This window comes from Neopelma chrysocephalum, unplaced genomic scaffold (assembly GCF_003984885.1).
Source record: "Neopelma chrysocephalum unplaced genomic scaffold, ASM398488v2 Primary Assembly neopelma1_299, whole genome shotgun sequence".
NCBI classification, from domain to species: domain Eukaryota; kingdom Metazoa; phylum Chordata; class Aves; order Passeriformes; family Pipridae; genus Neopelma; species Neopelma chrysocephalum.
In genome coordinates this window covers 2,051,524-2,077,797 of record NW_020897961.1, presented here as the reverse complement: position 1 = coordinate 2,077,797, position 26,274 = coordinate 2,051,524, and the positions used below count along the sequence as shown (strand labels likewise).

At 51.9% G+C, this 26,274-nt stretch overlaps 1 protein-coding gene across 1 annotated transcript in view; it reads left to right on the top strand.

Moving 5' to 3' along the window:
• The first annotated feature begins 15,181 nt into the window (after nucleotides 1–15,181).
• CALN1 (calneuron 1) overlaps nucleotides 15,182–26,274 on the top strand; it is a 159,566-nt gene continuing 148,473 nt past the window's right edge. The window contains exon 1 of the mRNA XM_027704961.1: nucleotides 15,182–15,313. The gene's annotated coding sequence lies outside the window, so the exon portion shown is untranslated. The remainder of the gene's footprint in view (nucleotides 15,314–26,274) is intronic.

Sequence of the window (26,274 nt, the reverse complement as noted above, 5' to 3'; positions counted from 1 at the left end):
TGTGTCTTTGCTCGAATCAGAATCATTTTCTGCCTGTTCTCCCTTTGTCCTCTGATTCATTTCTGTGTGAAAAACCCATTAAACACAGAAAGGTCAGGATTTCAAAGCCCCTGGTACAGAAACCTCGCATGGAACCTCTGGCTGTGAGTTCCCATCACAGGCTGGTGGATGTTGGTTGAGAAACAAGACCTCCAGGACCCCTTTGCTCTCATTTCCACTGTACCAAGAGGCAAAATGCCCTCAGCCCTCACAGCACAGCCCTGTGAGAGCTCCCGGGAAATCCAGCCTGATCCTCTGGGATACAAAACTAATGGAGCTGAGCCCATAATCCACCCAAGCCTGTGTTTGGATGTGCAGAAAGCAGACACTAAGCCAGTGAGCAAAGCTCTGCCTAAAGCTCCCAAGGGCCAGAGACCAACTTTGTGGAGTCCTCTGCCTCCCCTTGGATCAGCCCATATGGAAGGGCTGGATGATGGACCCCACATTGACCTGTCCCTCAGCATCACATCCACCAGCTGAGAAGAGCTTTGCTGATAACTCTGCCCTGGCAATTCCCTGAAATCCTACGGGATCCCCCAGAATTGACATTTCCTCCCCCCCTCAAAATCCAGAATTGTTTTCTGGTGCCTATTTTAAAGCTCACAGAAACCCCTCAGCATTATGGAGCTCTCCCAAAGAGCTGCTCCCTGCTTTTCTTAAGGAAGGCTCCCAGTTTCACAGCCCTGAAAGCCGTGGTTGGATCACAGCATTTCCTTGTGCATTATGTGTTTTCACTTATTACTTCAATTATCACGCCTTCCTCTGCAATTTACTCCCATATTTTATTCTAATGGTCCTGCTGCGCCTCAGGATCTTTGGAACTCTAATAATAATTGTAGGAGTAATAATATAAATCATCCTGGTGCTACCTGCATGTGTCTGGTAACTCTCCTTGCATTTCTAATAGCAGAGCTAGGCTGGATCAAACAGGGTGTTTTGCCATTTTTCCTTTACCTCTCAAAGGAGGATTCCAGGTGTATCTGTCATTCCCAAACATGAGGAAGCCCAAGTCATTCAGCACATCACCAACGGCCACCAGGTGCCACCAGCCTGTTCACAAGTTGTGGAGGATCCTCACTGATTTTTTATAGTGGAAGATCAAATCCAAAAGCTCCACATTGGGGACTGGCTGTTCAAAGATCCCAAAGTGTGACATTCATGGGGCTGTTGTTGAGGCTGTGTCAGCATTAATGAGCTTTTGGCGACCTTAGACACGATGTTTAGGGAATGGAGCTGGGGAAGGGGCTGGAGCAGCAGGAGCAGCTGAGGGAGCTGGGGGGGCTCAGCCTGGAGAAAAGGAGGCTCAGGGGGGACCTTCTGGCTCTGCAACTCCCTGACAGGAGGGGGGAGCCGGGGGGGGTCGGGCTCTGCTCCAGGGAACAAGGGACAGGAGGAGAGGGAACGGCCTCAAGCTGTGCCAGGGGAGGCTCAGGTTGGATATTAGGGAAAATTTCCTCATGGAAAGGGTTGTCCAACCCTGGCCCAGCCGCCCAGGGCAGTGGTGGAGTCCCCATCCCTGGAGGGATTTAAGAGACATATGGATGTGGGACCTGGGGACATGGGTTAGTTTTGGCCTTGGCAGTGCTGGGGGATGGTTGGACTTGGTGACCTCAGAGGACTTTTTTAAATGGAGACGATTTTATGATTCTTTGATTTGTGCCAAGAAAAAGCCCCCAGGCAGGGTGGGTGTCTGGACAGCTCTGGACACGACACTTTACAACTTTAATACAGACAAACAAGAAAAACCTGGAGGAAAAGCAGCCCTGGAGTGACCTGCTGTGGCAGACTGAGGCAGAAGGGGGGTTCTGGTTGTCCAGCTCCTCCCCAGCAGCAGTGGCTGAGTCACAAACACCTTCCCCAGAGCAACAGACTGGGACTGCAGCCACCTCATCCCTGCCCTGCTGGAAATGATGAACTGGAGATGTTCCATCCTCACCTGGAGGCACAAAACCAGGAGGGTTTGCAGAGGCTGGTGAGCTCAGTGCCTGCAGGACTGAGTTTATCCATCATGTCCCTGGAACCCTCGGCTCTGTGGCCACAGGCTCAGATGAAGGAGGTTGTTGCTCCTGTGTGTGGAGAGCCTGGGGCACCTCAGAGCCCCCAGGGGCACCACAGATTTCACAACAAAACAACACCTGCATGAGTTTGAAGGTAAAACCTGCAGGAGTTGAGATGATTTCTTTGGTGTCTGCTGGAGGAAACGTCAGGAGAGGGCACAGTTCTCATTTTCCCCCCCCATGAGGCTCCTTGGGGTCCCACAGGCAGACAGGAGGAGGCAACGAGGCCTCGTGGCCTCAGAGAGAGTTGAGTTTGGATCAGCTGAGTGAGGATGGAATTACTCATCCTTCAGTCCCTTCCTCCAGCTCCCAGCACCTCAGCCACACCAGGATTCACAGAGCAGCTCCTGTCTGAGCTCTGTGCAAGTGCCTGAGTCCTCTGGAGCTCCTCTGCTCATTCTGGATTTGGGGCATGAGAAAATAAAGCTCTGGCAGGGACCAGGACGAGGGGCAGGAATGCCCTGAGCCAGCCAAAATCCTGAAGACCCTGAGCTGAGCCACATCTGACTCTTCTCTGCTTATTTTTGCCCTCCTTATGTTGCTCTGCTGTCCCTGGGAGATGGAAACTCCAGAGGGAATCCATGATATGTTGATGGGCTTCAAATTGTGGTGCCAGAGGGTGGTTTTCTCCATGGGCAACACTGGGGTGTCTCCAGGAGATTTTGGAGGGGATTTAATAACCTCTTTAAGGTGTCCCATGTTTGGAAACACAGCTGGGAGAGCCCAGAGCATCCCAGTAGGATTTTGGTGTGGAGCTCCTGGGGTTGCTGGCGCTGGGCTGAGCTGGCTTTGGGGTAGATGAGTGCTGGGGGACTATCCCTGATGGCCATCACTGCCCAGAACATCCCATGGGATGCACTTGCTGGTGATGGGCCACTGGAATGTTGGGAGGAGAAAATGTCTGGATGCAAATTGGAGTAAAATGTAGAGGCTGCACTTCCATGTCCTGGGCTGAGTGAGTAAGAGGAGATCAAATGGATCAGAATGAGCCCCCCTGGCAGCAGGAATGCTGATGAAAAAGCAAAAAGCCCATCACTGGGGGGGTTTACTGAACCTCCTTGCTGGGAATTCGGCAGCATCCCCAGCCAGGCTCTCCTGGGAGCCTGAGTTAAATGCCAGAGGGGTGTCTGGGGGAAGGAGTTGTACCTGGATCACTCCCTGGACACCCTCCTGTGAATCAGGGGGATGAAGTGGCCAAACCCAGCCAAGCTGTGCCCACTGAACCTCTCCTGTGCCACTGCTGGGCTGGGCAGCTCCGACCCTGCAGCTCATCCCTGTCCCTGCTCAACGTGGACCTGGGACCTCCCTGCCAGGGTTTTATTCCCTTTTTCCATGTCACACAAGCCCCTGTCTGCAGCCTTTGATTCCCTTTGGGATCTCAGGTTGCTACTCCTGGACTCTCTTCCCAAGCTGTGAGTGCAGCCACTGCCCAGACTGAGCTGGGCTTCAGTCAGTGGCTCGGAGCCACCTGGACTCATTTTCCAAGTGACTCCTCAGCCAAATTCCCAGCCATGTTCACTTGTAGAAATGGGATTTTGGGCAAAGTTTGCAGTCTGTCTCAAATCCCATTTCTGCAATGGCTCAGGTTCCTGGGACAGGAGGGGAATGAATCTGCAGGAGTCTGGCCAGAGGCTTTGGAAGATGCTGGTCATGCTGAGGGACTTCCGAGTGAAAAACTTCCAGCCCCCCAGCCCCGAGATGTGTTTTAGGTGTTTAAATATCCCTCACATCAGGTTCCCCATAGCTCAGCCCTGATTGGCAGCACATGGAAATTGAAGTCCTGCATAAAATGGAATGCAGGCTTCCTAAACCACTTTTGAAAACGTCACTTCATGTCTTTATTGCATCTTTATTTCTCTTTACCTGGACCTCGCGTGGCACCTTTCCTTTTCTACCTCTCCTGGCACCTTCAGATTCTGGTCCCTTCTCATGTGAGGTGTTAATTATTTTCCTCACAGCATTAAGTGCTTCAGTGGCTGAGCAGCCTGGTCTTCTTTTATACCTCCATCCCATCAAACACTCCTGCTCCCTTTGGCTCATTCCATTTCTCTCCTGGACTCTCACAGAAGGTTTGCTGCCAGGGCCCAGAGAATCTCTGGAGCTTTGTCCTGCTGACTCCAGAAAACAGGGAATGTTTCTAGAGCTGGACAAGAAACACTGTGAGTTTTTCCCCTGCTTCCCTGAGGCTTTTCCAGGGGATTTTTTTTGGCAGCCAGATGTGAGTGTGGAGGAGGTTTGGGGGTGCTGGGGCAGAGCCTGGGGGGCAGCAGGACACAATTCCTGGAGGGATCTCTGGGCTGATAATCCCTTGGTGTCTCTGTCGGTGCTCCATCATTTTGATCGCATTTTGACACTGTGTCTCTCCAGTCCTGACATAATGGGAGAGGAAATTATATGTATTTGAACAAATCACATCAGTTTGACAGAAGTCAGGAGCAGTTTTAATGAAGCTGGATCCGTTCCCTGCCTGTGCTGAACGAGCAGGAAGGGCTGGGAAACTGAGCTGGACTTTGTCCCTTTAAATAATAGAAATCTGTGATGTCACATCTAATGCTCCATCAGCGCCTGTAATGCCATCAGTCATAGGAGGAATAATATGACAGAGATATTTTTTTAATGATGAATAGCTTCCATCACTCTGGAAAAGATCCCACCTTAAATGGATTGAGCTCCTAAAAAAAAAAATTCCTTTGGATCAGGGTCGGGTTGGATTTTTTTTTTTTCATTTCAGTGAGGGTTGAATTGGCTTTGAGATGATGCTTGAGGTGGGAGAGTTGCAAACCCAAAGCCTCCCTCTCCCGATCGTGCACCAGAGGGCACTGCACGATGTGCCGGGAGCTGCCGACAATCCCAGCGGAGCTCTGCCAGGATTTGGGGGGTTTTTCTGCATGTAGGAAGCATTTGGAGATGTGTCTCGGGGCTTCCAGATGTGTCTCGGGGCTTCCAGATGTGTCTCAGGGCTTTCGGAGGTGTATCGGGGCTTCCCAACGTGTCTCAGGGCTTCCAGAGGTGTCTCAGGGCTTCCTCCTCCTGGGGATGCCATCACGGCAGGTTTGGCTCAGTCACCAGCCCCCGGGTGACCACGGGGCTCATCCCACAGTGAGGGCATCACCTGCAGTCCCAAATTTGGGACAACTGCTGCTGGGGATGGCCCAGGGTGTCAGCAGCTCCTCTCTGGCAGGAGGCATCTCCACCCTCTGGGCTGGGACAGGTCTGACCTGGGCTGGCTTGGCCTTTCCCACCCTGGGCCTTGGCGTCCCATCTCCGTCCACTGAGGCTGCTGCTCCAGCAAAATCTTTTGGGAGAAGCACTTCTGCTCCAAAACCAGGCCTGGAGCTGTGTCAGGGCAGGCTCAGGTTGGATCTCAGCCAAAGGTTCTTCCCCCAGAGGCTGGTTGGGCACTGACCAGGCTCCCCAGGGCAGTGGGCGCAGCCCCAAGGTTGCCAGAGCTCAGGGAGCTCTCAGGGACAGGGTGGGATTGTTGGGGTGTCAGTGCAGGGCCAGGATCTGGACTGAGTGATCCTTGTGGGTCCCTTCCAGCTCAGGGTATTCCATGGTTCTATGATTTGGATCATCCTTGGTCCATTTTCATCAGGTGCCCATCACAGCAGCAACCCTGGCTTTGAGTTCTGCTTTCCTTTCATTTCCCCCAGAGTTTTCTTCTTTTTTTTTTCTTTCATGTTTTAACAGCTGAATTTGTCTGTGATGCACCACCACTTCAATCCTTCCCCCTTAAACTGGAGAAACTGGGGCCCTCCACCCTTCCTGGTGTGAATCCCAGGGGGAGGTGGGGGCAGAGCAGCGTTTCTGGGGTGGGTGATGCTGGGAGCACTTCCCTGGCTGGTGGCAGCAAGAGGGCAAGGCTGGAGAGTCAAACAGCCTTTCTTGGCCTTTAGTTATGCCATGGAAGTTGTGCAGGTGAGGATTCCTACAATCCAAACAAGTTCTGTAGGAGTGGGGTTGCATTGTTGGCACATCCAGCACTGGGCAGCCTCTGGAGCTGCCAGGAATGATGGAGCTGGAAACCTGCTCCTACCCCTGCACCTGCTTTCTGTTTTTTGTGGGCAAAATCCTGAGACTCTCTGAACAACCAGGAGGGGGAAACTTCCCCTGGGAGAGGAGGTGTTTGTGAGGGGTGTCCTGCAGGTGGATAATCCCTCAGGGAGGGGAGCGGAGCAGGACATCCCTTCTCTGCTCATGGAGGAGGCCAGAGGATTATCCCTAAGCACTCTCCTGGCTGGGGGATTTCCTGCCTGGAAAGATGTGTTCATGCACTGGGGATGCTCATGGATGTGCCTCTAAATCCAGCGGGAAAAAGGTCTCAAGCTCCTGCACGATGATCCCATGGATGTGGTTCAGGAGAGCCCGGGTTTGGTGTCTGGGCTCTGGGAATGGGCTGGAAAAGAACAGCTGTGGCTGAGCAAGTACTTGGGAACAAACCTTTCCATGGGGGTGTCCCCCCTCCTGCCTTACTGGCACCACAGTGATCCTGTGCCCCCTCACCCCCCTCACCTCCAACATCCCTTTTCTCCTGGGAATCCTTGCAGGTCTTTCTTCAGGGTTGCACTCCCAGCTCAGGATGGTCCCTCTGGAAGTCCAGGACCAGGCTGGAGGGACCTTGTGGTTCTCTGAGCTCCTCTGCCCCCACAACAACCCAGCTGGCTGCCCAGGGAGGGCTGTCCCTGCTGGGACAGTCACTTCTGCCCCACAGCTCTCCCAAACCCATGAGTCAACGTGTGTTCAAAGGCACTTCCCTTGCACCCTCCATCCCTGAGGAGATCCTGGCTGGCTGCTGAGCCAAGGCTGGCTCTGGGACACTGTGTCACCTGCCTGTTCTCCCCGGGTCATTTAGGTTTGTCCCCATCCCATCACCTCACTCAGGACCCACCAACACCTTCCTCCCAAAAAGGAGGGCTGGGGGTCCATGGGCTGCCCTCCTGCTTCTCCTCCAGCAGAGAGGATTCCCAGGAGCCTGAGGAGGAGGGAAGGGCCACCTGAAGGGTTAATCCATGTTCTCCAGGACCTGAATTGAATCGATGTAATCCCACACACGCTAATGGAAGCTCTGTATGATGATGTTGGTTGATGTCATGTCCTAGTCCTTCAATAATTTGATTCATTCACATTTAGGATAAATACAGGATTAACCCAAAAGGAGGGTTTAGGACAGAGAACCTCTTACTCTTTAATTTTAATTTAAAATGAGTTCAAGGAATTCACTCTGGTGATTGAGGGGAGGTGATTTAGGGAATGATAAAGGCACAGGGGGAGCAGACTAGGGTTGAATGAGGCCTGGGACATCCTGGTCACCAATATCTGCTTCAAATAAACCCAACACATCTCTCTTCTTTCTCCTCTCCCCTCCAAGACCTCTTATTAAGCTCCTCCTCCCAAAATTCTGGGTTTAGCATAGTTTTTTCCTTCCTTTTTATTTTTTTTCCACCTGGACACTCAGGACATCTCCTCTCCTCTGGGGGCTGCGCTGACATATGAATTAAGGCTGATGAACTCGAACATGAGCAAGCCAGGCTCAAGGTGAAGGAGCTTCATCCCATCCCTCAGAGGTGCTGAGAAGCTCCTCTGCAGCTCCTGGGAGGTGCTGGAGCAGCAGGGACCCAGCTCTGCCCCAGCAGTCCCAGGCAGAGCCAGGAATGCCCAGAGGCTCTGGTGGGGCACAGCCCATCAAACAACCTCTGGGTGCCCCTTGGGGTCCCAGCCAGGTGGGCACTGGGGTTCTGCCTTTGCATTTGAGGGTTTCTTTGCACGGGGCAGAGGAAACACCAGTCTGAAGCAGTTTATTTGGTGAGCTGTCCCCACTCCAGGGCTCGGACCCTGCTGGCACAGTGAGGGGACAAGGTGACAGGTGACAAAGCTGCTCCTCAAGGGTGGGGTGGGGTGGGGGTGGGTGATGCTGGAGGGGATTTGCAGCCCCTCCTGGGCGCTCTGAGCAGTGGGGTCTGTCCATCCCCGCGGGTGAGGGCTGGACACCGCGGGCAGCTCAGCCCCGTTCCCCCGCCAGCCCCGCACCTTCCAGCCAGCAGGGAACACTGAGGAGAGCTCCCTGCGCTTCCTTCCGCCCTGGGATCCCAAAATGAGGCCAGATTTTGCATAGGTTGATGCTGCTGTGCTGGCAGGATGACGCAGAGCCATTGCCATGGAGACAGAAAGCCAAGGTAAGGAGCCACGCAGCTCCTGGCAGCAGCATCCCGGGAGCGGGGCCCTCACCCCGAGTCCCGCAGCGGCTGGGAGAGACACCCCCCGCTGCAACCACGATAAAACGGGATGTAAATATTCCAGCACAGGTTGGAACCTTCCCTCCTCCTCCTCCTCATCCTCCTCCTCCCGTTGCTGCTGTGCTCGCACGGGGGATTGGAGCAGGGGCCGCGCCGGATGCAGGTTACACAATTGGGGAGCGTTAAGTCGTGCTTAGCATTTTTGCAATAATAGCTCCACTTCAAAGAATTGCTTAATGACTCTTTAGCTGAGCCCTCCCTCACGCGAGAGCGGAGCAGGAGCTCCTCAGACCCAGTTAGAGCTGAGAGCACAGCGCGGCTCCGGCAGCGCCAGGCAGGGCTTTTGTGGGGCAGGAGCAGCCCGAGGGCACAGCAGCCTCTGCTGGGGCATCCAGCGCTCCAAAATCCACCCGGATCACAGCACAGGGAAGCATGGAAGGGCTGGAATGTGCTTGAAACCGCCGCCCCCCGGGTTGTCAGGTATCATAGAATCCCAGAATGGTTTGGGTTGTCCTGTTCCTGGTGGATTTTCGTGCATTTGGGGTCACTTTGTGCTCTTTGGGGAGGACGCAGAGCCTGCACCCACATGTTGGTTTGGTTACAAGACCCCCACAGCCACATCCCCCTTTGTGGGGTTTCTCCATGTGCTGTGTCATCAGTTCTCCACCCAGTGTGGCCAAACCCAGCTCTGGAGCACTCCATGCCCAGCTCCAGGACCCCTGTCCTGGTGCCACCAGTCCTGCTGGGTGGCCCTGGGGGTGCTGGACAGGCCCAGCCCTGACATGGACAGTGTGAACCTTCTAACTAAAGATCATCCAGTCCCACCCCCTGCCATGGGCAGGGACACCTTCCACTAGCCCAGGTTGCTCCAACCTGGCCTTGGACACTTCCAGGGATCCAGGGGCAGCCACAGTTTCTCTGGGCAACCTGTGCCAGGGCCTCCCCCCCCTCACAGGGAACAATTCCTTCCCAATATCCAACCCAAGTTTCCCCTCTGGCAGTTTGAAGCCATTCACCCTTGTCCTGTCCCTCCAGGCCCTTGTACATCGTCTCTCTTCACCTTCCTTGTAGCTCCTTCAGGTCCTGGAAGGCCACAATTAGGTCACCCCAAAGCTTCTCTTCTCCGGGCTGGATAATCCCAGCTCTCCCAGCCTTTCCTCCCAGCAGAGCTGCTCCATTCCCCTGATCATCCTGGTGGGCTCTGGAGGAGGTGTTGCTGCCACGTGCAAACATCTGAGCACCCATTTACTACTCATCCACTCTTCCAACCCCTTTTCTTGGCTCCTGGCGGGCTGGGAAGCAGGAGATGCCATGAAAATATGGAAGCTATTTCCCATGCCCTTTTCCTATGTAATTTAAGTCAGGTGGAGAAGGCAGTGGTTGGGCTCCCAGGGACTGAGCTCCCACTGTCTATGTCAGGGCTGGGTCCATCCAGCACCCCCAGGGCAGTGGTGGAGTCCCCACCCCGGGTGGCATTTAACACGTGTGGATGTGGCACTTGGGGACAGGGCTTGGTGGTGGCCTTGGCAGTGCTGGGGAACTGTTGGACTCCTCCATGATCTCAGAGGGTTTTTCCAACCTGTGATCCTGTGGTTTGTGGCCCTGTGTTTGCTGACGGGCCGGACAGGGACGTGTGGCAGAGTCGATTTGTCTCTTCCTCTCCCCGCTGTTATTTTGGGCTTTCTCACTTATCCAACCACCCGTCACAAAACCTGCTGGAAGAGCAAATCCCTGAGAGCTCTGCTCCAGTTTGAAATCGAGTTTGAGTTGGCCAATATATGCAAAAATTAAGAAGGATGGACAGTTTGCACTGGCTCTGTGACCTTGACTTTTCCTCAGACTGAAGCTGGGAACAGCCCTAAACCGGGAGCAGTTATTAAACCTGTCAGCACACGGCTCCCTAATTCGCCTTTTACATTTTGAGAACCTAAAGCAGCCCATCAGGAAGGTTTTTCTTCTGCTTCCCCTGTCAGTTAGAGGCTGATTTATGTCCTCAAGCAGGATGATTTAGGTCCCCTTCACGTTTTTCTTCCCAACTGCTTTGCAGTGCAAACATGGATTCCCATCATTTGTCCCTGTGCAGCCCCTCCCTGGGCTCAGCCCTTGCTGTCAGGGTGTCTTGCACGAAATATCACCCAGTGGAAACAAAAAAAATCCCATCTTTTCCCATATTTTCAGTTTTGAACAGCCCTTAGCTGGAGCACAGATACTGCTTTTTATTGGTCCTTATCATATCCCCTCACAGCAGACCTAGTAAAGGTTAGTTTTATGCTGATTTCTGTCTTAAAAATCACAGTGAAGGGTTTTTTTATGGCCAGATCTGCAACTTTTGAAGGGTTCTCTCCTTGCAGAACAGCCTGGCATTGATCAGGGACAAGGTCAGGGAGAAGCCAGTGAGACAGATGGACACATGTACATGGCATAAATCTTGTTTAATTTACAAATCTGGGTAAAAAGAAGAATTTGTGCTTAAATTAATTAAGTACCCCATTATTCTGAGAGAAGGATGAGAACTTTCTCCATGACCTGAGCTTGGACATCAAAGTCCCAGAGGGATTTGGGAAGTCAGCAAAAGGAGACTGGGAACAGATATGCAAAAGTGGATTAAACATCAGCTCCCCCATGTTTAACCAGGTTTTTTTTGTTTGTTTCCAAATTCCTTTTGAAGTTCTAAAAAAAAAAAAAAAAAAATAATCCCCTGGTGACACTTGGTGCAAAGCAAACAGGGTTTTCAAAGCTTTGAGCTGGAATTCAGGAGACCAAACCCCTGCCTATAGGTTTGCAGCATGTTTTATTCTCTTTGCTTTTTATCTTTATGAAAAGGGCTGTAATTTGGGTGATTAATTGCAAAAGCACGGGGCAATTTTCTCAGCCTGACACGATATTGCACTTTGAGAGTCCATCGTCTGCCCAGAGCGGATCCTCTGAGTGCTGCTCCCATGTCAGCACAAAAAGGATTATCACATCAACTCCTCTTTGGATTCTGAATTAATTAAATCAGGTGGAGGGGCTCCAGCCAGCCTGGTTATCCTGGGGAAAGATGTTACATCAATAAACCCTCCAGTCTGCGCCGTGGGAAACCCTGGATGAGAGAGGCAGCAATGGGCTCTTCCAGCCTTAAAACTGAAGCCAGTGAGGTGGTTTCCCCTCCAGAAAATGCAGTGTAGAGAGAAGAGATGCATCAAAACGTGCAGCAATGACAGAATTTAACACTGCTTGCCTCAAAAGGGAGCTTGTCCATGTGCTTGGCCATTCCTGGCTTTCCCAGCAGCTGCACAGAAATACGGAATCAATTTGGTTGGAGACCATAGAGTCAAACCTGTGACCCAACACCACCTCTCTACTAGACCATGGCAGGAAGTGCCACATCCAGTCTCCTCTTAAACACCTCTAGGGGTGGTGACTCCATCACTGCCCTCCTCGTGGTTTGGGGTGGAGAAGGAATTTAGCAGCGACACGATGTGGTTTTTGGACAAGATCCTGCACAGCTCTGCAGGTCACTGGTGGGTTTTCTGCCACCCCATTGTTTGGATCACATCTCCCTGTCCCTGCCCCCTTCCCACCCTGCCTGGATGCCTCAGACTCGAGGTCTGGGGAAGGGTGGTTGGGGCTGGTGTAAATAAGAGGTGACTCATGGAAGAGCCAGGGTCTGACCCAGCCTTCTGATTCAGCTCCTCTCCCCTGCAGTGCCTCTGCCTTGATGTTGGTTGATGACTCCAGCTCTATGTTTCCATCTCATCCCCAGAAACCTGCAAATTCTGATTTCTGCCTGAGATTAAATACCCACAAGCTCTCCAGGAGACTTGTCCTGCAGGGACAGGTCCAGATGGGGTCAAGTGCAAGATTTGGGTTGGTGGAAAAGTGAGGTTTTAAACATCAGAAAACCTTCAGTGAACCAAACTTCACACTTAATGGTGCCTGCAACTCCCTTGTGAGGGGAATAAGAGGGACAGGCACTGATCTCTGTGGGGACCAGGGACAGCACCCAGGGAATGGCTGGAGCTGTGTCAGGGCAGGCTCAGGTTGGACCTCAGCAAAAGGTTCTTCCCCCAGAGGCTGGTTGGGCACTGCCCAGGCTCCCCAGGGCAGTGGGCACAGCCCCAAGGCTGCCAGAGCTCAGGGAGGGTTTGGGGCTGGGCCTGTGCAGGGCTGAGGGTTGGACTCCATGATCCTTGGGGGTCCCTTCCAACTCAGCACATTCTGGGATTCTGTGATGAACCCAACACTGAAATCGTGGTAAATGAGGACTGTTGAGCTCATTGCTCCTGTGTCATGGCCATGGATCAGCTCATCCTAAAGAAAAGGGAAGACATGAATATTTCACAACCAAAAGCCAAAAAATCCAAGGTTCCAGGGTGGCATCGTTGCTGAGACTTATTTGTCCCTCACCACAGACTTCCAGGCTGACTAAAACAGAAAAAGTAGGTGCAAGGGTCACTTTAGAAACACAAAGACGTGGGAAAAACCCCCAAACAAGGCTGAGGATCTTCCCAAAGTGGAACACCTCAGCACTGCCACCTAACTCTGGCCAACTAGGCAGTGCACAAGCCCAAGCTCAGCTGCTGAGGCAGTTGATCTGGAACTCAGATATAAACCACACCATCCCAGTGAAAAATATCACACGTGGCCTCCACTTCAGGCTACGTTCCAGTATCTGAAGGAAGAGATCTTTTAATTGAAAGCCTTAATGCTTCTCGTTAGATTTAAAATTAGAGCAGAACGGCAATAAAATTGGTCATGGGATTGGGAGAAGTTTTAAGGGAGGGAAGGAAATTTATCCTTCATTTTTTTGCACAGGAGCATCCGTTAGAAGCTTGTGCACATCTGATTACGTCAATGCAAGGATTAATAATTAAAGGAACAACAACCACAGGCCTCCGAGATGCACATGAGAAGGCAACAACTCAGGCCAGAGGCTGGGATTTCTTAGGATGCCCTTTTTTGCTGGCATTTTACCTCTGCCTGGTCCACCTCATCGTTAGGAAAGCTCTTCCCCACCAGCCTCTGCCAAGTGATGTCTTCTGAGCAATTTGCAGCTGATGCCTGGGAGATCTTATCGGTGCTTGTTATCAGATTGATTTTTGAGGGAAGATGTGAAGGTGTTCACAGAGTCACAGGATGTGCTGAGCTGGGAGGGACCCCTGAGGATCACAGAGTCCAGCCCTCGACCCTGCACAGGCCCAGCCCCAAGAGTCATCCCCTGTGCCCCAGAGGATCAGCCAAACCCTCCCTGAGCTCTGGCAGCCTTGGTGCTCTGCCCACTGCCCTGGGGAGCCTGGTCAGTGCCCAACCAGCCTCTGGATGAAGATGTGTTTGGGATGAAGCCCTACAGCCACCAGCAGAAACCCCTGCAGAGCGATGGTGATGCTCCAGCAAACCCGACAGCCCCGAGCCAACGCGGCTCGCAGCCACTGTTACCCAGGACTAGCGAAAAACCAGGATCCCAAACTGCTTCCTCTCCACTCCCTGGAGCCAGATGGACGTCAATAGGCTACTGGGATGAGACAGAGCCATCTCACTCCCTGGTGTGGCCCCCAGCCAAGCAGATGCCTCGGCACGACACTCTGCAGATCCGTCCCCAGCCCCGTGCTGGGACTGCTTTGCCGGGCACTGAAGTCACTTCAAAGCGTTGGCTTGGGCAAGGGAGTCTCCAACTTGACTGCAGTTTTCCTCTCCAGGCCCAAACTGCGCTTCCCTTCCCTATCCATCCTTCCTTCCTCCATGTTGGTAGTCTTCTCCTTCATTAATAACCTGCTAATTATCTCAGCAGCTTGGAACCGGGTTGCGGCGTGGAATTAGAACCAGCTTTTCGATTTGGCACCCGCCACTCGGTCTAATTAATAAGATAAGAGAAAGCCAGAACATGTGGGTCAGCCCTGAGTGCAGGGAAGGGATTGGTCAGACATGCCAGCACTGGGATGCTCTGAAGCTGGTCTTGGCGAGGGTGGGTTTCATTTTGGGGCCAAAACGGGAAAAAGAAGAAGATAAGGCTTTCCAGGCTGGTCGTTCCTCTTGTTTTTCCTCCTTTTGACGCAAAATCTGGACCAGTGGAAAGCCTGCACTCCACCTTCATCACCTCTTTGCTGGGGAGGGAGTGGGGAAGCAATGGCAAGGCTTGAAGACGTGTTTTGGCCAACCCTGCTGTGTTGAGCAGCCCGAGGTGCCCACAGAGCCCAGACTGTCGCAGGCGGGTTTGATGGAGATCTGGAGAACGACTGGAGGAACCTGGAGCTGAAGGAGGGATCAGCGTCACTCACTGGGTCGTCTCCCCACTGCCTTGGCATGAGCAAGTGGCTGCCAAATCCAAATGGAATTGCTTCCCAGCTCCCTGGATGCAGGCAGGAGGCCGAGCACCCCGTCCTGCAGAGCTGAGCTGGGGTGACGCAGCCCTTCCCCGCTGCCCGCTCCACTCATGGCAGGGCGACGCCTCTGGGCACTGCCGCAGAGTGGTGACACCACCAAGGCACCACCATCCTCCTCTGGACCCACCAGGGCGCTGGTAGAGCACTGACTTCCCTCCCTGCACCCGCAGGAGTTCTCAGGCTCCCCTCGCCCACCCTGCTGCCGGTAGAATCCCCCCGGCCACCCACCGTGCTCGGGGGAGCGCTGATTTACAACTTGTTGTTGCTGCCACCGAGCAACAACTCCTGTTGTTGCTGCTTCCTCCGGGCTTCCCTGGCTGCCAGGATGCCCCCGACGGGCGGCAGGGCGCTGCTGGAGCTGCCAGGCCGGGGTGGCAGAGCGTGGCTCCTGGGGGAGCAGCGCTGCCAAATTGGGGTTCTAGCCCTTTAAATCAGATCCGGTACTGCAAAAAAAAGGACGAGCGAGCAGGAGAGAGCCTTCAGACTCTTTTAATTAAAGCTTGTACCATATTCCGTATTCCCAAGTCACGGCAGTCACTCCAGCTTCTCCAGGACATCTCGGGGCTCTCCGGCACCGCGACATGGATGGGGGGAGTCGCTCACCTGGGACCGGCGGCAGGAGGTACGCACGGAGGGACGGGGCTGCTTGCATGGCTTCTTCCCCTCTCCTGCTGGCAGCTGGAAGCATCCCCCTGTTTTTTTTTTTTCCCCGTGTTTTCGTTTGCTGGAGAGAAAGTCTAACGCGATGCTCACGGCTCTCGGGGCAGGAGCATCCTCCCACCACACACCTGGGGGCTCGGGGCTCCCCGTCCTGCCCTGCTCTCTCCCCTCTGCTCTCCCTCCCTTTGAATGACTAAGTGCATGACCTCGAGTTGTGTTTGGTTGGTTTTTTTTTTTTCCCCCCTGGCTCCTTAAATCCCAGAGCTGCCATTCAGCAGAAGATAAGTTGGGCTGCCCGCTCCATAAATCACCGCTGAAGTTGGTCGCGGTCGCGCTCTCGCCGCCGGTTGCCCCCTCTGGCTCCTCTCCCTCTGCCTCCCCAGGTTAGGAGAGTTTTGCCATATCCTTCCATGCGCATTGCAGAGCATTTCTTCCGAGCCTCACGGACCAGAACCCAGGGTTATTAGGAGAGACAGCGTTGTTTTCACGCCGGAGTCTCATCTCCTCAGCAGAATAAGCTTTAGCTGGGCTTATAAATCGCCCTTCAGCAGGAACATTGTGCACAGAGAACATCTCACTGCTAACTCCCCCAACATTTCACTGCTAACTCCCCCAATATTTACCTGCTAACTCCCCCAATATTTCACTGCTAACCACCCCAACATTTCACTGCTAACTACCCCAACATTTACCTAACTATCCCAATATTTACCTGCTAACTCCCCCAACATTTCACTGCTAACCACCCCAATATTTAACTGCTAACTACCTCAATAGTTACCTGCTAGCTACCCCAACATTTCACTGCTAACTACCCCAATAGTTACTTGTTAGCTACCCCAATATTTACCTGTTAACTACCCCAATATTTCTCTGCTAACCACCCCAATATTTCACTGCTAACTCTCCCAATATTTAACTGCGAACTCCCCTAATATTTAACTACCCCAACATTTCACTGCTAACTCCCTCTCTCACCCATTGATTTCCCTCTCCTCCTGACTGAGTGATCTCTCTGGTTATTATTTCCACAAGGCTATTTCTTTAAATTATGTATTATGCTTCCTTCCTCCCCGTCTCAGGGCTGATGCATCATTAGGGTGCCCTGACCTCAATGAGAGCCTGTTTTTCTCTTGGCAGCGGGTCCCAGGTGAGGTTGGGTCTCTCTCCTGCCCAGATCCCCAGAGGGAAACAGGCTCTGCCAGGAAATATTTGTCCCGGTGCCTATCTGAGGTTTAATAACACTTTTAACAAATAGCAAACCTCCTCGAGGCTTGAAATAGGGTTGGAAAAGCAGCCACTAATCTCCTGGAGAAGAGCTCGCTGGTGGCCACCTCTCTCAGTAAATCAGGGGCCGAGCCGTTGGTGTGCGACATCAGCACAGCAAAACAACCTCCCCCTGCTAAAGCACCAGGAAAACACCTGGCCTTGCCAGCATTCCCCAGCACTTGTGCAGGGAATCCTGAGAGCTCAGCACGGCCCAAAGCCCACGGCACTGCGGGACTGGGTCGGGAAAATGGGTTTTTTTCCTCACTGCCAGCGTTTGCCGTAAGTGAGAGAGCGACGGGACGGGGAACTTGGAAGTGAGCAAGGGAAGAGGAGCTGTGTGTCGGTGTAGGAGCAGCTGAGCAAGAGCACCTGGAGGGATCAGGTGGTTTGTGGGCAGCAAGACACTTCAGCTTGAGCAGTTGAAGGAATGAAACTTAAGAGAGCAGGAGGCTGAGAGCAAAAGCAAAGATGCCAGGACGGAGTGAAACCCACGGCGCAGCTCCGGGGTTAACTCATGGGCTGCAGGGCTGAGGAGGGAAAGGGAGGTTGTGTTTATTGATTTTCCTGTTCAGGGTTGTTTTCCTCAGTGGCTCCCATCCCTTTGGTAGAGATTTAACCATTTGTGGCTTTTGGTGACACGAGGAAGAGCTCGTCCCTTGTGTCCCAGACTTGGGATAATAACTCCCTTGTTCCCAGCTTGCAGAACAAATGACCTGGCAAGGAAACCTGAAAGTGCTTGAAAGTCAAAAAACCTGTTCCTGTGGGCTGAGCAGGGCAAAGTCTTCTTGGGTGAAGCCCCTGAAACCTGGTTCCTCCAGCCAGCAGAGCTGGAAAACACGGAGTAGGGTGTGAAAACCACCAAAAAATACAAGCGAGGGGAGGAAAGACAAACAAAATGTACATCTTGGTTCAGCAAAGCATCTCCAGCCTTGCAAGCATAAGGAGGGTGGGGAGTAATTATTTATAGTGCCATCAGCAGAAATAATGGGATGAAATGAAGGGCTGAAAAGTTTTGCTGACTCTCAGGGAATGTGTCCTGGCAGGGATGGATATTTCCCGGGCCCAGCCCTTCGCGTCTCCAGCGCTCCCAAACGTGCAGCCTGGAGAGGCAGGGAAGGGACCCACAGGGAGCGGCTGGGCAGAGACACAGAGCTGAGCCCACCACGAGGATGGAGCTTAAATACCAGCTACAACTTCCCTCCTGAGCCACCTCTGCTGCCCAAGCCTGGATTTATCTCCTGCTGGATTCCTGAGCTGGGACAGGAGCAGCCTCGGCGGTGGGGAAGGGCTGGGTGGCCAGGTTTGGCTTTTCCATTCTAATTCTGTGAATATTGAGATAAAAAAAGGAGGGAGGGAGTAATTTTTGAGCTCAGCAGTTAGTGGGATTGAGTGCTTTGTGCTCTGTAATTAAGCTCTGAGTCCTGAGTCTCAGTGACGCTCTTGAACCCGATGACAAAAGGATTGGAAGGGTTGGCAGCCAGGGAATTGCTCACCTGGCATCACTCACAGTAGAGGTGACCTGGGCAAGGTTTTCTTTTCTAAATTGAGGAAACTGAGTTTGGACTTTTCTTTGTGGCTTTGTGGTGATGAAAAGGCCTCTTTTTCCCCCTTTTTTTTTTTAACCTTCTTTTTTCACCTGGGAATGATGAACAGTGTCAAGGTTGTCCCTCCCCATCTGAGGGAGGTTCTGAGGTTGTTGCAGGTGGAAAGGGTGGATTTGAACCCGGATCAAATCATGGGCCCTCAGGAGGTGTGGCAGACAGACAGAAACATCCTTCCTAAAATCTCTGTGCCACAGGTTTTCCATAGTCCCGGAGCCCTTTCCTTCCCCCGGGCTCCTTGACAACACCACGAGAGACCAGTCCCCAGGTGGGCACAAAGATCTGAGCTTCCCTGGTCCCACCAGGCCATTTGCTCCATCCTGCCTGTCCATCTCCAACCACCCAAGACCTTCCCATTACAAACAAGAGCTGAATTTCTGAGGAACAAGAAGAAAAATTCTATTTTTGTTGCAGGTAATAACCTTCCTCACTTCCTTTCCTCTGTACAGTGGAAAGAGCACAAGCACAAAAGGCATAACTCTGATTTTTGCTTTTTGCTTTGCCAGCCACCTTTAAAAAAAGAAAACCTGGAGCAGGAAGGGACCAATACGTATTTGATGAAGATAAAACCTAAATTTACTACTTCTAGCTGCTAGAAATTAATATATTCTCCTACTCAGAGCAAGGGATGTGTGTCGAGCCCATTCTACATCTCTGGCAGAATACTGCAGTTTGAATTAGTGTGACAGATTAAAACCAGTTTACAGAAGTCCTAAATCGTAGAAATGGATCGTGTGAATGAAATGGCACAGTTATTAAGAGGAATGTTGGAGGTATAAACATCAGGGTGGAGAGATCAGAGCAGCCACAGCCAGGGAATTCAGCAGGATCCAGATATGGATCGGGAGAACCTGCAGGGCTGGACCATCTGATCATCTGTGCTGATCGGCTGGGGGGTTTAGCTGGATTCAGGTGGCCTTTCAGAGCAGGTTAATCCACCTTAATGCCACAGCCTTGTCTTCTTTGATGTTTTTACCTTTTTTTTCCCCCCTCCTTCAGGGTCTGTTATTCCCCTTTGAACACCAGCCACTCTCAGTGTATTATTTTAACCCCCTGTTTCAATGGAAGGAGGTAAAAAGCTGCCCAGACAATGCAAACCTTGCTTTCCACGGCCACCCAGAGGCTGCCAAAAATCAATTGTCTGCGAGAGGCTGATCTTTAAATAAAGTTAAGCCACATTGTATCAGAAGCCCTGGGGATCCTTGAAATTAGATTTTCAAGAAATTCCTGTGCAGATGTTGCCCGGTTTGATGGAGGTTTCACCCTTTAAATCCTTTCGTGCTGCGACCTGGACTGCTCAGGAACTGAATTCCTCTGAATTCCTCCCGGCTCCAGCCAAAGCAAGGGCTCCAGTTTGAGAACTGCTCTGGGAGCCCAAGGCACTGTTTCAAAGTGGATTAATAAACCCTCAGGAGCTGCTGATGCTTTGCTGGAAGTTGGCGGGATGCCCCTGCTGGTTTTGGAAAGGTTTCTCTTGGAGGCTCGACTGCAGGAGCAAAGGCAGGAATGGTCTGGCACACCCAGAGCTGTAAGTGAAACAGGAACACAGGAATCCACTGAGAGGGTATTTTTATTTGTGCTCCCTCATAAATCCAGTGGGGAGAAACAGCCCATGAAGCTGGGAAAGGATTAACTTGAGAAGAGCAAAGGTCTCCCAGGGTTTAAGAACAGGAAAGTTGCTGGTTCTTGAGAACAAGGAGATGCTCCAGGACTGGTGCTGTCACAGAGGAGCCACCAAGCCTGGCTGCCCCTTGGACCTGCTGCTTGTGGTGATGTGACAGCACAGCACAGCTCCAGAGCTGCAGGAGGGGAAACCTGGAGGGTGTCACAGAATCCCAGGATGGGTCAGGCTGGAAGGGACCCCAGTGGGTCACTGGTGCCACCTCCCTGCTCAGGCAGGGCCAGTCCAGAGCACAGGGCACAGGATTGTGTCCAGAGGGCTCTGGAATATCCCCAGGGAGGAGACTCCAGCCCCTCCCTGGGCAGCCTGTTCAGAGCTGGGTCACTGCCCAGGGAAGAAGTTCTTCCTCCTGTCCAGCTGGAGCTTCCTGGGCATCAGTTCCTGCCCGTTCCTCCTGTGCCATTGCTGGGCCCCCCGAGCAGAGCCTGCTCCATCCTCTGCCCCCTCCCTGCAGCCCCTGACACACAGTGGGAGGTCCCCTCTCAGTGTCTGCTCCGGAGGCTGAACAGCCCCAGCTCCCTCAGCCTTTGCTGCTCAGGGAGATGCTCCAGTGCCCTCCTCATCCTCACAGCCTGCGCTGGCCCCGCTGCAGGAGCTCCCTGTCCCTGCTGTGCTGAGGAGCCCGAGCTGGGCCCAGCCCTGCAGATGTGCCTGCCCAGGGCTGGGCAGAGGGGCAGGATCCCTCCCTGCCCTGCTGGCAAAGCGTCAGCCCAGGGGGGGATCCACTGCTGGCTGGTGGCTCCTGGGAAGGACGAAGTTCTTCTGTCCTGGTGATGGAGATGATGTTGCTACAACGTGGGTTACACTTGTTACTGTGCTGTAATGTTCGAGCTGGGGTGGTGCCAAGAAGCTTCTGTAGGGTGGCATTGCCCCCTGGCACTGCACAGCCATCCATGCAGAGCTGTGGTATTTTTGTCAGTTCCTCTCAACGAGCTTCCATCCAAAACCCCATTTTCTGGAACAAAAGCTGCAGATCCAAGAGCTGTTGTAATGCTAATAACACCGAGGGGGATTAATCCCAACCAATCCCGGCCTCAGGGAACAATCCAGAGCAAAACCTGGTGGGGCAGGACCCCCGAGCAGCTGAGGGTGTCAGACTCAGCCAGGAGCCCCTCTGCTCCCACCCAGCAGAGCCAGATCCCACAGCCAATTGTTCCTGATGACCATAAAGAGTGGGAAAACAGATTCAGGCATTTTAGATAATCCTCACCCATAAAAAACCAGCTGGAAGAGTAGATGGGGTTTTTTCTCCCTCGGGTTGGCCCGGGGACCGAAGGTGCAGTTTTGTCCTGTGACCTGATTGAAGCAGCACAATCTTACAGTTTCTCAGGATGTTTGATAAATATTTCATCCCCTCCTGAAATGTAAGTTGTAAACGATGGGCTTTCTCCAGGTTACAGGGAGAAGATAGATCTGTGGAAAATGCTCTCAGTGCTCTTTAAACCCCAGCTGAACTGCGTGGCTGCAGGGAGAGGGTTTGTGATGAGGTGATGTGGGCTTGGTCTGGGTTTGGCACCAAAGGCAGCAGGGGCTCCACCTCAGGCCTCATTTAAAGCTTGAGAAAACCATCACAGCTCTGGAGGGGCTGGGAGCAGCCAGAGGCACCAGGAAACCTTGAACAGTCCCACTGACCCTTTTTTCTGACCCTCTTTCTGCCCCATGGCAGCTGTTAAACACCCAGCAGACCTTGTTGTGGGTAAGAGGGACACCCCAAACTGCTCAAGGGTGGGTCACAGGCAGGGGCCAATTGTCACAATCACTGATGAGCTCTAGTGGTGGAACGAGATGGCTTTAAGGTCCCTTCCAACCCAAACCATTCTGGGATTCTGGGATTCCACGACAAGCCTTGGCAATCACAGGATGCTTTTCCAGAGGTGAATGTCCCAAGCAGGATGACACGAGGGGAGCTGCTCTGTGTCCATGTATATCCATGAACAGGAGGGCACAGGAGTTTCTGGGACCTTGGGGGCAGATATGGGGCTGCAGATCTCGGTCTCTGTGAGCATAAAATCACAGAATGACAGAATCCTGAGGGCTTGGAATGGAGCTTAAAGACCCTCTAGTCCCAACCACCCCCTGCCATGGGCAGGGACACCTCCCACTAGACCAGGTTGCTCAAGGCCTTATCCAGCTTTGAGCACTGCCAGGTTTGGGGCACCCACAACCTCCCCTGGGCAACCTGTGCCAGCGTGCCCCCACCCTCACAGTAAAGTGAAGGTGTCCCTCCATGTCATCTCATGTGCTGCTGGAGAAAAAACTTGAAGAAAAAAAGGTTTGTTCATAAAAAAGTACTGGCAGTGTGTGGGAGGAAGCTGTGAAGGAAGGACAAAGCTGGAGACGTGCTGGTGTTTCCCTGCTGCTGAGATACATCCCCCAGGTGTGGAGAACAGAGTGCTGTGATGCAAAACACCTCTTCATCAGTGTTGGTACAGCACAGCAGGCTCTTGGTCTAAGACTCAGAGCCCAGGACTAATCCTGGGGCCTGGAGGAACCAGAGTCTGCCACTGTGGCTTCCCCCTTCCCCTCCCTGAATGTCTCTTTAAAAAACCCCATGAAAGTCCCTCAAAAAAAAGATATTTATTTTCTCTGATGCTCTTTCCCACGTCAGATTCACCATAAAGGATTTTAAAGAGCAGATTAGCTGACTTTAATAGCGTGAATTATGAGGAGAACCTGCTCTGTGCAAAGGACAGGGTCACAGGGGATGATTCACCAGCCTTTTTCTTGACCATTAGTTAAACACTTTCTGTCACAAATGTGATCCACATAAAATTGCTGGAGGATTTCTTCCAGCTCTCAGTGTCCAGAAGCTGCAGGAGGAAACATTTTCTTCCCTGTCAGTAGATAAAAAGCCACATGGACTCAGGGCAATGGTGTTGGAGCTCCTTTTCTCAGGAGTTTTATACAGGGAAGACAAATTCCCCTCTCACCTGATCTCTTGGAGTGCAGTCCATAACTTCTCCTCCAACTTCCCAACTCCTCTCAATCCCTCCTGGAAAGTTCCTGAGCTGGAGGCTGTGGCTGTCTCTGTTTCAATGCATTTTATTCCTCCTTGAGCCTATTTCTGCTTCTGAGCACCACGACGTCCTCCTGGAAAAACCCAACAACGTAATTGGGTCCTTTCTGCAAAAACACTTCCTCTGCCTTTTTCCTTTTTAAAAAGTTATTCCATGGTAGTTTCATCAGGTGCCTCTTAAGCCTGGAGCTGTGAGAAACAGCAAGTCCTTGTTGTCTCTTCCCTTTCTCTGTGGGCTTTCTCCCTTAAAACTCTTGTTTTAGTGAGTGTCTCCTCCAGGCCTTTCAGCCCCTCTTTGCCAGACTGAAGGGCCCTGAAGTGTCAATGTATTTTTGTGCACAAGCCACTCTCTGTCTCTGTCCAGGCTCAGTTCCCTCCTCTCCCCTTTCCTGTGTTATCTCCCTTCTGGAGTGCCCTGAGCAGGGCTTGATTCACCCTGTGGGTTCACACAACAGCAGAGTTTCAATTTTGGCCTCTATTTCTCGCCCAGAAACATCTCACGTTATGTTTTCCCGTGGCTGTGCTGAATGTGGAGTGGATGTTTTCCAAGTAGCATCCAAGTTTCTCCCAGTAAGTCCTCCCTGAACGGCAATTCCTAGTTCAGAGCTCTTCATCTGGTAGGAGACCACGGGGTATTTTCCTCCTGTGCTTTTGGCACTGAAATTCAGCTCTTTGTTCTTCAGACATCAGATTTCGTGAGGGTTTGGTTGTTTTTTTTTGCAGCTCTTGCAACCAACTCAGGTTTTGCTCGTCCTGATTGATTTTGTCCCATTAATAAACGTTGTCATCTCACTCCTCACCCCCCTCCCAGGGAATTCCTGACAAACCGGGGGTATTTTACAGGGCTCCCAGGGGTTACAACAGGAAGTTACTTTCATTGTGGAAAACTGTCCACCTTTGTTCCTTCTTTTCCCACCTCCTTCATACTGAAAACAACGTCAACCATCCCCTTACCCTTCCACCAGGCCCTGTCTCTCCTCAGTGTGGGTTTTCCCTGGGCATCATTTTTCAGCCCCACCAAACCTCCTTCCCCTGCTATTTCTGATGAGGTTCTGTTCTCACCTCTTACAGGTTGTCGTTCCACCCCATTTTTGGCCTGTCCCACTGTTCCTTCCCGTGCAATTTGTCACATCCAGGCATCTATTCCCTCTCTGAACACCCTTGTGCTTTTTGAGTAATGCCTTTTAACTTTCCTGCTCTGCTGCACAACCCTTTTTTTCCTTTTAACTCTGGTTGGTTTGGCAATCTATGATTATTCCAGGCTTGAAATAGAGAGTTTAAAGCAGTTATTTTAATCTTTTAACTTCTCCCTTTTTATTGCTTTTTCGAGCAGCTCCTTAATTTTTAATGCAGTTGTATAAAAATCGATGTATTATGTATTTATATGTTTAGATATATTTAGTGTAATATTTTTAATACATAAAGATGTGTGTATATATGATGAATATATATATTTACAGTCATATGAGCACTGCATATATCTTGAATTTCAGAGCCAAACAGAGCTTGTTTTCTGCTTCCAGAGTCAGTAATTTTGCATTCAACAGTTATTTATGGTCACTAGAAACTATTTCAGAGCTCATGCCTCGTGAGGTGTGGTAGATGGAGCCAACCCAGTGTGTGTCCTGGCTTCACAGAGCCCACCAGGAGCCTCTTCCCAACAAAATCCCAGTGCCAGCTGTATGGACACCCACATGGGTGTCCCCATGTTTTGACTTCCAGCAGCAAAAATCTTGAAGACAACCTCTCTGAGCTGTGCTCCACCACCCTCCCTGCTCTGGGGGGCTGATAAATCAACAAGTGGAGCTGGTTTCCACTTCTCAATTCCAGCTGGAGATGGTGTCTCCAGTCACTGGCCAGGAGAACTCAGGGCCATGGTGGGAATCAGGATTCCAGCCCTTTGCACATGGATATGTGCTCTGGATACCACATCAACCCAAGGGATGCCCTCCCTGTCTAAGCCACATCTTCAGAAATCAATGAAACTACCTGGAGGTGGAATCCACTGAGTTGGAATCATGGATTCACAGGAGCATTTAAGGTGGAAAAGCCCTCTGAGATCATGGAGTCCAACCATCCCCCAGCACTGCCAAGGCCACCACTAATGATGTCCCCAAGTGCCACATCCATGTCTGTTAAACCTCTCCAGGGATGGGGACTCCCCCACTGCCTGGGCAGCTGGACCAGGGCTGGACAACCCTTTCCATGGAGAAATTTTCCCCAATATCCAATTTGAACCTCCCCTTGCACAGCTTGAGGCCATTCCCTCTCCTCCTGTCCCTTGTTCCCTGGGAGCAGAGCCTGACTCCCCCCCCGGCTCCTCCCTCCTGTCAGGGGGTTGCAGAGCCAGAAGGTCCCCCCTGAGCCTCCTTTTCTCCAGGCTGAGCCCCCCCAGCTCCCTCAGCTGCTCCTGCTGCTCCAGCCCCTTCCCCAGCTCCGTTCCCTTCCCTGCACACGCTCCAGCCCCTCCGTGTCTCTCTTGTCAAGAGGAGCCCCAACCTGCCCCCAGGATTTGAGTTGGTGCCTCACCAACGTGGAATGAAGTCACAATATTGACATCAACACTGGTGCACTGATGAGAATTTAAACCCCCTTTTCCTTTGGAAGACACTCCTGCGTCACTGTGACAATGGTCAAATTAGAGGCAGCAGGGCTATTCAGGCAGGCCGAAATTAAGTAATAATTGAAATGTTTGAAGGAAAATGAGTATGGCTGTCAGGGTCAGCCTTAAATATGTTTTGCTAACAGCTTGCAGGAGAAAATTTTGATGGAAATTGCAGTGCTGTGCGAGAGAGGACTGGCTTTTATTTCAAAGCAAAGAAGAAGAGCAGGAGAGGAAGGAAGGGGGAGGGCACACAAGAGCACAGTTAATAAGATGTATAATCAAATTAAAACTTTTGCACAGTTGAGGTGAAACTGCAGAGTTTAAATCCATAACATATTTTGTTTACCAAAGCCCCTGAATGTTTGAAAGCACATTTGACTAATATATACCTCCCGTGCTTTATGGGGTATTTATTTAATGTAGATAAGTCAGGGAAATGAAGCACTTTTTGCTAAGTAATGACTCAAATTGCTGCTGAAAAACAACAGAAGTAGAGAAAAAGTTGTTTTAGAGGACTCAAGAGCTGCCAGCCAGGCTCTGTTTTAGAACAATGTGTAAATTCAAATGCAGCAACTTCACTTGATGGCCCGTGAGGTGAGGGCAGTTGGGTGTTCTGAAAAATCCTCACATTTGCTTTCCTGAGCCAGGAAAATCAGCTCCAGATTTCAACAGCAGCACCAATTTTGTGCTGTAACAGCCCCAGCTCACTCAGGCTCATGTGGCAGGAGGAATTTTCCCATGGAAAGGGTGG